Below are 12,031 nucleotides of genomic sequence, written 5' to 3' on the forward strand. Positions count from 1 at the left end.
TTTTATGGAAAACTACAAGCCATGGGCTTTATTCTTTATTCTTCTAAATTCGCTGAGTTCATGTATTAAGGCCATGCATAAATATGCAAAACCTAAATTACAAAGTTGTGCATTGATCGGTACTTTCAGTATCCAAGAGGCATGATAATTCTGAATCGAGGGAAATATCTGAATGGAGATTGATTCATCAGATGTTGTTGTTGTTGTTTACTATTCATAGAGAAATATAGCAATAGAGCAACTCTGGGATAAGTGCTTCTCCATCCTAAACTAAGCACTGTCTTACTACATCTATTTGCTAAAAACAGAGACAGCCTTAGTGAAACAACACTAAATCAAACAAACCAAACTGCTGCCTGTAATCCATGTGTTACTGCTGATAACAACTGTGTGCAATTCCTATGTGTACAAAAACAGCCTTGTAATGTGTACCAAGGGCAGTTGTTTGCAAGGATTGGGGATATTACTAACTTAGCTTCATAGTTGAAAATTAGCAGAGGTTTCTGTGCCCCATCCTCTGTGTTCCCAGAGTGTTCATCACTCTTCTATTAAAATTGTCCAGACTCTCATCTCTCTAAAGGCATGGACCAAGTGTTACATGTCTCTGCATCTTCCAACACTCCACACAATGCCTGGTACCTAGTAAATAATTATTCAATGGCTGAATAAAAGGACACAAGAAGAAAGCCTTCCATTTCCAATTACAAATCTTGTATGCCTCTTAGCTGTCAATAATTCTGAGTTCTCTATAGATATCAATTTCCCCACCCCTATAAAGTGTTTGTATAACCTTTAAACAAATACTTTAGCCCCCTCTGCTCATCATTATCCTGTGTCCTTAAGCAGACAATGATTATTCAGGTATCCAACTGCTATCAATTTTTCAAATAAGTACAGAACTCTGGAGTCACATTTCAGCAAATATTATTTCATATCTAGTAGCCATGGCAGGTGTCTGCTTTGCCAACAAAATTGCTCTAGAAAGTATGTTGGAGATAACAGTTTCTTGGCCATTTCAGACAGGTGGTTTGCTTATGTCATATAGGTTTTAAACATCCCTTAATTTAGTATTCCCTACAATGTATTTTTTTTAGAATGTTAGCTCAACTGAGAAAAAAAGCTTTCTGTGTTCCAGAGCAATGCTGCACAATGTATCCTCTTTGCTATAGAGATAGAATTTTAAAACTCTGAGAAATCAGGTTTTACAGAAGCCTATTTAAAGGAGATTTTAAATCAGTGTTTCTAAAACTGTTTTTGGTAGCACCTACTGATTTTGCTTAAAACTAGTACTCTCAAGAATATACTTTGAAAAACGTTTCTTTAACTGAATATCAAAAATCCTAGTAGATCTGTAGCAAGTGGGAATGTGTTTTCACCAACAGAGTTAATGCTCTTGTGGCTCACGTTCTCCCCTTTGGTCATGGTTTTTCAAGATGTATAATACACCAGTAAAAGGATGCTCCCTCACTGATCTGAGTATTTTCTATTCCTGAGTTAGTAATTCCAAACTTTGCAGTTGTCATCAGTGAGTGTGCGTGTCCTCAACATAAGACAATGTCACTGGACATGGCTCGACCCACCTCTGCTCCACGGTCTGCATTGCTAAGGAGACCTTTCTGTGAACTAGATTTAGGGACGTGGGCTGGGGCCACATGTAGCACCATTCACGACTTCTCATGAGAATCCACCTCAGTTTTAGACCTCCCTTGTCAAACTAGAGTTCTCAAGCAGTGTAGTTAATGAAAAGCATTTTGTGTCATTCTTAGCTAAGCTTCTTGAAATGACTCTGAGTTATTCAAAACCCATCTGTGTTCTGTTCAGTAAAATCAGTAAATCTTCATACGTTCTATGGCATTCAATGAAGTTGTGAAAGTGGCCCAAAATGAACTGCTTATAGCATAAATTCAGAGTTATCTCTTCAGAACAATGCTGTGAGTTAGGCAGGATGGCTCACCCATTTTACAGACTGAGAAACTGAGATATACTGGAATAACTCCAGTTCTGTTGACACAAGATTCAGCCCACTTTTCAGTCTACTTCAGTACTTTTGAAATAAAATAACTAAGGTCCTAAGAGCTTTTATGATCATTACCATGCAAAATAATATCAACTTAAAAAAAAATAAGACTTTAATAATTGGAGTTCCAATTAAGAAATATTGATAATAATGCCTTGGTTTTAACATTTTATTGTCATTTCATTTCCATAGATTTTTAAATTTTCACTATATACACAGAATACCTCATTTTCATCTAGAAAGGCTACCCCTTGTGCGTTATTATTTTATAATTTAATTTTTTGCTACTCTTCAGAACTAATAGAGATTTTATAGTATAAATGAGATCAGCTCAGTTCAATGTGTTGTTTATGTATATTTTTTAATTTAAAAAAAACACCCTTCTGGCTGCTCTTTTTTTTTTTTTTTGGTGTCACAGAAAATCTAATAGAGCTGGAGAATGTTGTTTTAAAACTAGGGATAGGCTTATTTTAAACAAGTCAGTGCTATGGAGTTTTATACCCCGTAAGGCTATTATCTCTTGATAAACGTTTACAATGAAACTTTTCTGTGGTAGACATATATTTTCTAGGGTAAAGCTTCAAGAAGTGACAGCCTTGTAAAATAAGGCACAAGAACTTACAGGAAATGGCTACAGCTATGTGTAAGATCAACTCTCAGCTTTAGGTAATTGGTGACAAATAACTCTGAACTTTCTCTAAGCATACAGTATGATTTCCTTAAGAGCAAAGATAAACTACAGTCAGACTTAATAATGCAGGCTGTACAAACATGGTTTAGATCTCAGTGCCTAAGATTGCTATCTTTTCATCCAGCTAATAAATGACAAAAACCTAAAGAAGGACCTGTGATATAAAAAAAAACTGCCCTTTGAGTTGATAAATTTCTGTGAATTACTTATTAAAACCAAAACAAGAATGGATTTCTATCCTTTAAACTAATTTATTTTACTGGTTTTTCTCAAAAGCTAGAAAATGTCTTCCATAATTCTTTCATGAGTACACATTATTTTGCATTTTGGGGGGATATAATGGCTGATGGGACCCATATTACAATGAGATGATGTAGATAAAATGGATAAATCCATATAATATTTCCCCGTTGGTGGCAGCTTAAAGTTTTGACATTCATGGATAAGTTTTCTGTTTTGGTAAACAGTTCAATGATTTTTACATATTCTGAAAGCAATGGATTTTCACATAGAAGTATGTAGGAGATGCAAATAGCCATTTTCAAACCCACAGAATAAATTCCAGACTCCATCACTTCTTCCAAGAAGTCTAGACACTGCATCACCAAGACAGTTACATGAAGAGAGGAAAAAAAATGGTGAAGTTGGAGAGGAATTGTGTTTTTGTCTATTTAATTTAGAACAAACTGTTTCTGTTACTGTGGACTCATTGTTTATTTCTGAAGAAACAGAAAGTGAAAACTCCAAATTTTTAGTTCCTGATTTACTTTCTCTTCCCCCACCAAAGCAAAACAAATAAAAAACGTTTTATATATTTCCCTTGAGCAAACTTTTATTTATCTGTAGAGCAAAGGAGTGGCAAGGAAATCCCCATATTTCAATTTTTGGAATTTCATAAAATAAAATAATTGATCAAACTTGTTCATTTGGAGTTATTGTTATACTACGTAGGTTTTAAATTGGTGCGTCTAGTCCTTGCTATAACATTCAAAAATCGGCTTAACAAATTTCAGCAAGAGTAGTTGTCCAGGTCCTATCAAACCCAGAAAGTCACTGAGAAGGATATAGGAAAGGAAGTTGAGCAGAGAAAGCAGAAATTGTGCTGGACGATGCTAACAGCATGCAGTGTGAATTACTATGAGTTCCATCTAATACAAAGTTGCCTTTCATAAAGGAAGCTTGTGGGTATAGGGAACAACCTGAATTATGATTCATCAGTATCTGGTGAGTGGCTCAGGAGGAGGCCACGGAGTTACCTTAGGTAGAGGTATTCTGGGGTTTTGAGGATTATATTTCTTGGATTTGCAAAATTCTGTCATCTCAGAGCTAGGGAGAGGTTGGTGTAGTTGGGGTGGCAAATTAGTATCATTTCACATGTTTACATTGGCTAAGTAGTAACAGCTGCCTGGAGTATAATTCTAAGAATGCCTTCTAAGTCTCCATGTCACTCAGTGGATGAGAGACCATCCATAGAGAAGAATAGAGCTGAAGAGGGTCTCCTTGAAAGGAAAGAGTGCCCCCACTAGGGCACTAGGGCTGAACTTCTACTTGGACCTCTACTGCTCAGTTCTTCCTATATTCTTCCACTTCTGCCAATGAAATGTTGGAGAGTAAGTGGATACCCCCATCATAGTAATAGTGTAGGCTTTCATAATGTTTTATGTTAGTGTTAATTTATAGCCTATTTACTTTTTAAGGTACTAATGCAGAAATAACAAAGTAGACATCTATGAGTGATGAAATAATTGTCCCTAAAGTGTAGGTAGATGTGAATATAGATAGCAGCATAGACTTCACCTACTAGAAGTAAAAGCACCTGAAAAGGGAAGAAGACCGGTTAGTAGGCTTGATAGAAAGGGGAGCCCAGAATTTTTAGGAGTATGTAGCCTATGTTATCCTATACAGTTCACCAGAATAGTGCTAAACATAGCCCAGAGAGGTGTGCATTAAACTATTAAACAAAAAATACAGACTGTCGTCATTGTATTCTGGGGTGAGGCCTATTTGTTGCTGCCATACAGCAAAGAGAGGAACAAAGAAGAATCTTGGAGGTTTTTCTTAGATTGGAAATCTACAAAACCTCACCCACTGCAATATAGGGAGAAGTTATCATTCCCACGGGATCACAGTCTATGGAGGCCTTCAACTGTGCAGAAAAAGCAATTTTCACGAATGTATGGGAAAAAACCAAAGCCCATTAAGTTTGAGCATGTGCACAGATCACGTGGTAGCAATAAAAATAAAAGATAATACTATGGAAATTTAGCTGATTAAGAAACTATGTCAGGGCTTTCCTGGTGGTGCAGTGGTTAAGAATCTGCCTGCCAATGCAAAGGACACAGGTTCGTACTCTGGCCCAGGAAGATCCCACATGCCGCGGAGCAGCTAAGCCCGTGCGCCACAACTACTGAGCCTGAGCTCTAGAGCCCGCAAGCCACAACTACTGAGCCCACGTGCCACAACTACTGAAGCCTACACGCCTAGAGCCCGTGCTCCGCAGCAAGAGAAGTCACGACAATGAGAAGCCCGCGCACTGCAACAAAGAGTAGCCCCCGCTCACCGCAACTAGAGAAAGCCCGCACACAGCAATGAAGACCCAACGCAGCCAATAAATAAACAATTAAAAAAAAAGAAACTATGTCTTAAAATTTGAACTTGAAACAACTCCATATAGATATCATGAATTCCTTCCTCCCTTCTCCTCAATTTTTCTGTGATGGGTAACATGAAATATAGAGAAAGATAAGAGAGATTCCATGAACCACAAAGACCACTCAGGAGATAAAGAAAAGTAAGTCAAATAAAACTAGGAACTAGAATGGAGGCAACTATGAAAGCATATTCACAGTGGAGTAGCATGAATGAAAGACTCCTTGGGCTTAGTAGAGAGGGGAGGTAAGTAGAAAAGATTGTAAAAGAATATTATGAGTAAAATTATGTCAATACATTTGACAACTTAGATAAAATACATAAATTTGCTGAACAGCAAAACTTAGTAAAATAGATGCAAAAAGAAATAAAAAATCTGCATAGGGCTTCCCTGGTGGCACAGTGGTTGAGAGTCCGCCTGCCAATGCAGGGGACACGGGATCATGCCCCGGTCCGGGAAGATCCCACATGCTGCGGAGGGGCTGGGCCCGTGAGCCATGGCCGTTGAGCATGCGCGTCCGAAGCCTGTGCTCCGCAAAGGGAGAGGCCACAACAGTGAGAGGCCCGTGTACCGCAAAAAAAAAAAAAAAAAAAAATCTGCATAGTCTACATTTACTAAAAAAAAGTAAATTCAGAATCCAAAACCTTCCCAAAATAAAATTATCAGCTTCAACTGGCTTCTCTGGTGAATTTTTCAAACCTTTAAGGAGTAAATAATAGCAACCTTGTATAAATTCTTCCAGAGAGTACTAAAGAAGGAACACTTCTCAACTCATTTTATGAAGTAGCATATTCTTTATATCAAAATTTGAAAGGGACATTACGAGAAGAAAAAACTACAAAAACTACAGCCCAATGTTTCTCATGAATATTTATAAAAACTTCCTAAATAAAATTTATCAACTCAGTGAGATATATATATATAATATATATAATGTTCAAGTGATTTATTTCAGGATTGCAAGGTAGGTTTAACATTTGAAAGTCAATCAACATAATTCACCATATTGACAGAATAAAGAAAATTATATGATCATTGTAATGACTTAAAATATCTTTTATAAAATCTAATGTCTGCATATGAGGAAATGTCTTGGCACACTAGGAGTAGATGGAAACTAGGAATAGAAGTCTGTAAACAAAAATTTACAGCTAACCTCACAGTTAATGGTGACACACTGAATGCTTTCTATTTGAATTTTGGAATAAGATAAAGATGTTCAGTATCATCTCTTCTAACATTGTTTAGAGATTCTAGGCAGTGCATTAAGACAAGAAAAAGAAATGGAAGGCATAAAGAGAAAAGATCACCAGAAGTGAGAAATTAAGGAAACTGAGAGGTGATGGTGCTCTATTGTAAAATTCCAATAATTAGCAACATTCAGTAAAATTGTATTGAGCCCCTAGTATGTGCCAAATACTAAGTAAGAATAAACTATAGTCTTAAAGCATGAGTTAGACAATAGGACGTGATAGAGCCCAGAAAACACAGATTTCATTACCAACCCACTGGATGTCCTGGATAGTTCCTTTCTCCTTTATCATCTGACATATATAAAGCTATTTAATTTGATATATTATTCATTATTGCCAATTTTACATTTACCACGGTATCCAGGAACAGATTAAGTTGGTTTACTGTATTATTACTTTCTTGTTAGTCTTCCTTTGTTGTATTTAAATTTCCTGTTTATACCATCCTTTTTGTTTCTTAACATTCTCTATTATTTTTGCTTATTATTATGGTTTATTAATTGAAAAAAATTAAGAGTCTCTGTAAAGTAAGGACCTCTTCAAATGAGAGAGGCTGTTGAGGTCAAATCAACATTTACTTAAATCTGCCTCTAAATCTGCAAGTTTCGAGAAGAAAAAAATCACTTTAACAAATGACCTGACTGACCTATTACCTGGATAGCGCTTTCAGAAACTTAAATGAACACACAGGCCAACAACTAACACCCTCAGCCTCTCAAGGTTCGCTTGGTCTTTCCTCTAGGAAATGGAGTTTGCTTCTCTGTTCTGGAAATGAAAGAATGGAGGGATTTTGTCAAGAAGATAGACAAGTCCTCAATGTGCCTCAAAGCTTTGTTGTTTTCTACTTAAGTCTGTGACTAAAGCTCAACCATCTCAGACCCACTCTTCATAAATTCTAGCCATTCCAGTGAACTAGAGTAGACAATGAAAGTCAACAAGAGGAAATGTTGAGGGTGCCCTTTAAATTGTCCTTTAAAACAAAGTTCAGTCTCTACAAGAGTCAACACACAAATATTTTTTGTGTGCGTTTGGTTTTGAGTCAAGAGACTTTCAGGTGTGGAACCTGACCTACTCGACTAGATAGAATATTCACATTAGAGATTGATCTAAGATGGGTGGGGAACAAGTGAAGGTAAGAAGGAAGTGGGGAGAAGCAGGGAAGATGGGGTAATGTTCTAAATAAGGAGGAAAAATATATAAAGCAACAAGTTGAAAACTGCAAAAGTAGAGCATAAAGCTATTTGAGAAAAGTAATTCTAGGAACTGTACATATTTAGGGGGAAAAAAACCAGATTGGAACAATATTACCCTATCCATGTGAGCATATATAACTTTGGCAACACAAAAGCATAATAGAGGAGATTCTGCTGAGCTACAGATATTACCATTCTTGCCTCCAAGGATGTGTTCAAAGTAAAGAGTTAAGGGCAAGGGATAGGAGGACTAGCAGGAAAGAGACCTTCTGGTACCAGAGTCCAGATTCCACTTTTTGCCACAAAAATTGAAGAAAAACTTGTTTGATAACAGCTGTCAAACAATGGATAGACACATCATCTTGGGGTAAATTTCAACCCACTCCCATTGAGGTCTTAAGAATCATCATGAACTGCACCATCTCACTTATGTTCAGCTTTACCCCAATCCACCTGCTCGCAGTTTACTTGAGTTGTTTAGCATGATGGTTAAGAAAAATCTCAATTTGTAGCTATAAATCTCTTAGTGCGTTGTAAAATGGAGTCAAATATTCATACTCGAAAGCTTTTTTTTTTTGAGAAATATTAGTCAAATAATGCATACAAGGCTCTTAGCATAGAGCTGGGTATATACTAACAACCTAATAGATAGGAACAGTCATTACTATTGGATTGATTGATTGATTGATTGACTGATTGTGGTACGCGGGCCTCTCACTGTTGTGGCCTCTCCTGTTGTGGAGCACAGGCTCTGGATGCGCAGGCTCAGCGGCCATGGCTCATGGGCCCAGCCTCTCTGCGGCACGTGGGATCTTCCTGGACCGGGGCACGAACCCACGTCCCCTGCATCGGCAGGCGGACTCTCAACCACTGCGCCACCAGGGAAGCCCCTGGTTTTATTTTTATTGATATTATTATTATGACAAGATGGAAATGTCATTATCTTAATAGTTTGGCAGGATCAGAAATCAGCTTAGGCAGGAAATGTTCATTTCTTTCTCTTGGAAATTACATTGATAAGACACTTGGTATCAACAGAGGCTCCTAAGGATTGGGTGACAGACACTTTAACGTACATGAAGAGAGAGTTATAAATGGAGGGAACTTGTGTTTCTGAGAAAGAGGGAGAGGGAGGAAGCCTGGAGGAGCTAGAGGAAAGTGGGAGGAGAGAGGTGGCCAGGAGCACGTGGAGGGGAAGGGCTGGCGGAATCCCATGGTTGGGCAGGGGGGCGCTGAAGGGCATTTTAAGCACAGGGATGAATCTTTATATTCAGTCTGAAATTGCTTACATGTCCATTACAGAATATGACTCAAGCCTTCCCTAATGTTATTCTGAGTAGGATTTTTGTGGGAAAACTGGAAAAAGGGTGAATTTCACATCTGAATCAGTGTGGAGTAGACAGAGCAGACACAGGTGACTATAGGGTCTCAAAAATGTAAATACATAATTCAGAAAGCCTTGGACTTCTAAAGGGCATGGAATTGGGGGTTCCAGACAATCTTATCTGGTTTCATAGTATTTCAGGATCCAGTGACATCTGGGTTACATTCTTAAACAGAGAAAACAGACTTGGATACAGTTGACTCTAAAAGACTGAAAAGTTGCCCCAAATCTTAGTATTTTCTATCTACTGGAGAAATAAATAAAGGGTTGGATCACTGAGAGAAGCATCTAAGAAGCAGTTCCAAAAAGAAATAAAAGCAATGGTTATTAAAAAATATAAACAGGAAGACCAGAAGTGCACTTTTTAGGGTGGTGGTATAGAAGAAGTTAGGTAGTAAAAATCAAAAAGAAAGAAAAATCAGTATGGATACAGACTATTCTTAATTTCATTTCCGTATTTTCCTTGGCCTGGTCCTACCATCTGACCTTGATTTCTAGATCCCAGGAGACGTTAGCTTCTGTTTAGGGCCTGGGAACACTCCTTCACAAACTCACAGGCTACTATGGACACTGTTTTCCTAGAATGTTAACTATAGGTTTTTCTAGAGTTTAGGTCCTGTTTTTCTTTCTCATGACCAAGGCACTGTGTTTCCCACATATCATTAAAAAATATTTATGAAAGCCAACTATGTTTAAGATGTTATGAGTCTTATTTCTCCAAAGAAGACATACAGATTAGGCACATGAAAAGATGCTCAACATTGCTAATTGTTAGAGAAATGAACATCAAAACTACAGTGAGGTACCACCTCACACCAGTCAGAATGGCCATAATTAAAAAGTGTGCAAATAAGAAATGCTGGAGAGGGTGTGGAGAAAAGGGAACCCTCCTACACTGTTGGTGGGAATGTAAGTTGGTGCAGCCACTGTGGAAAACAGTGAGGAGGTTCCTCAGAAAACTAAAAATAGAATTACCATATGATCCAATAATCCCACTCCTGGGCATATATCTGCACAAAACTATAATTCAAAAAGATACATGCACACATGTTCGTAGCAGCACTATTTACAATAGCCAAGACATGGAAACAACCTAACGTCCATCAACAGAAGAACGGATAAAGAAGATGTGGTATGTATATACAATGGAAAGAAGGAAATAATGTCATTTGCAGCAACATGGATGCAACCAGAGATTAGCATACAAAGTGAAGTAAGTCAGAAAGAGAAAGACAAATACCATATGATATCACTTATATGTGGAAACTAAAATATGACACAAGTGAACCTATCTATCAAACAGAAACAGACACACAGACACAGAGAACAGACTTGTGGTTGTCAAGGGTGGGGGTGGGGGGCGTTGGGGGAGGAATGGAGTGGGAGGTTGGGGTTAGCAGAGTCCTACTGTATGGCATAGAGAACTATCAATATGTTCAATATCCTATGATAAACCGTAATGGGAAAGAATATTAAGAAAAAAGGAATGGGGCTTCCCTGGTAGCGCAGTGGTTGGGAGTCCGCCTGCCCATGCAGGGGTATGCAGGTTTGGGCTCTGGTCCGGGGGCATCCCGCATGCCGCGGAGTGGCTGGGCCCGTGAGGCACAACTGCTGAGCCTGCATACTGCGACTGCTGAGTCCACACACCTGGAGCCCGTACTCCAGGGCAGGACAGGCCACTGCGATGAGAAGCCCGTGCACCACAACCGAGTGTGGCCCCCGCTCACCGCAACTAGAGGGGGCCTGTGCGCAGCAGCAAAGACCCAACACAGCCAAAAATAAATAAATAAATAAATACATTTATTTAAAAAAAATAGGGAATGTAAAAAAAAGGTGTTATGAGTCTTATAGTGGCAGATATAAACCAATCTCCTCCTTGATGAATTTCAGGCACTCTTATAGAAAATAAAAATACATGGGTTTTAATTTACTAACAAATATCCTTAATTCTTATCTAAAGAATATTTATAAAACAAGAAAAGAAACTTAAAAAGAGGGATCAATGACTAAACCGTGACCCTAGATCAAAAGTGAAAAATCAAAGTCTATAGTAAGTGTAGATTCTAGACAGCAGGGCAGGAAGAATGATAAGAGGGCAGGTGCAGTGACCAGTTATTTTCAACCACTCAACATCCATTTTCCCTTCCCAATGTAACCTGTATTTCCTTTGGGAATTCTTATGCTCCCCCGCTTCCCCAATCATATAATTAGAATGTGACTGACTCCACAGTTAGTATACCCTGATCCCCTGTCCAGAAATGGATGAAAATAACCCTCGCAGAACCAATGAAACTAGAGAAGATGTTTATTAGAAATTCTGGGAGAGGAAAATATTCTTTTGTGTGTGTAGAAACTTCTAGAAATTACCTTTTCTCTTCCTTTGGCATGTAAGTGTGAGCATGTAAGGGCATCATTGCTACCTTGACAATGACGGGGAGGAACGGGTAGGCTGGGTTCATCAGATGTGAGGCTGTGAAGATGATACACAGCTTAGTAGAAAGAAAACAGGTTTTAGAGATATCATTTAAGCCAGTTCTCTCTATGGCTTTTCAGGTACATGAATCAATACATTTATTTTTAAATTAAATCTTTTTGAGCTGAGTATTTAATTATTCCTTGTGGTTGAGGAGGTCATATGAATTTGAAAGGGGAAATTAGGCAAATGAGAAAATGAGTTTAAAAAATACACAACATAGGGCTTCCCTGGTGGCGCAGTGGTTGAGAGTCCGCCTGCCGATGCAGGGGACACGGGTTCGTGCCCCAGTCCGGGAGGATCCCACGTGCCGTGGAGCAGCTAGACCCGTAAGCCATGGCCGCTGAGCCTGCGTGTCCGGAGCCTGTGC

At 38.5% G+C, this 12,031-nt stretch overlaps 1 protein-coding gene across 12 annotated transcripts in view; it reads right to left on the minus strand.

The window, feature by feature from the left end:
- The window catches only part of RBMS3 (RNA binding motif single stranded interacting protein 3), a gene marked incomplete at its 3' end in the record, with an annotated part of 743,397 nt that overhangs the window by 30,499 nt on the left and 700,867 nt on the right, over positions 1-12,031 (minus strand). The window lies entirely within an intron of this gene.

This window comes from Mesoplodon mirus (genome assembly GCF_964341445.2).
Source record: "Mesoplodon mirus genome assembly, chromosome: 12".
Taxonomy (NCBI): Eukaryota; Metazoa; Chordata; class Mammalia; order Artiodactyla; family Ziphiidae; genus Mesoplodon; species Mesoplodon mirus.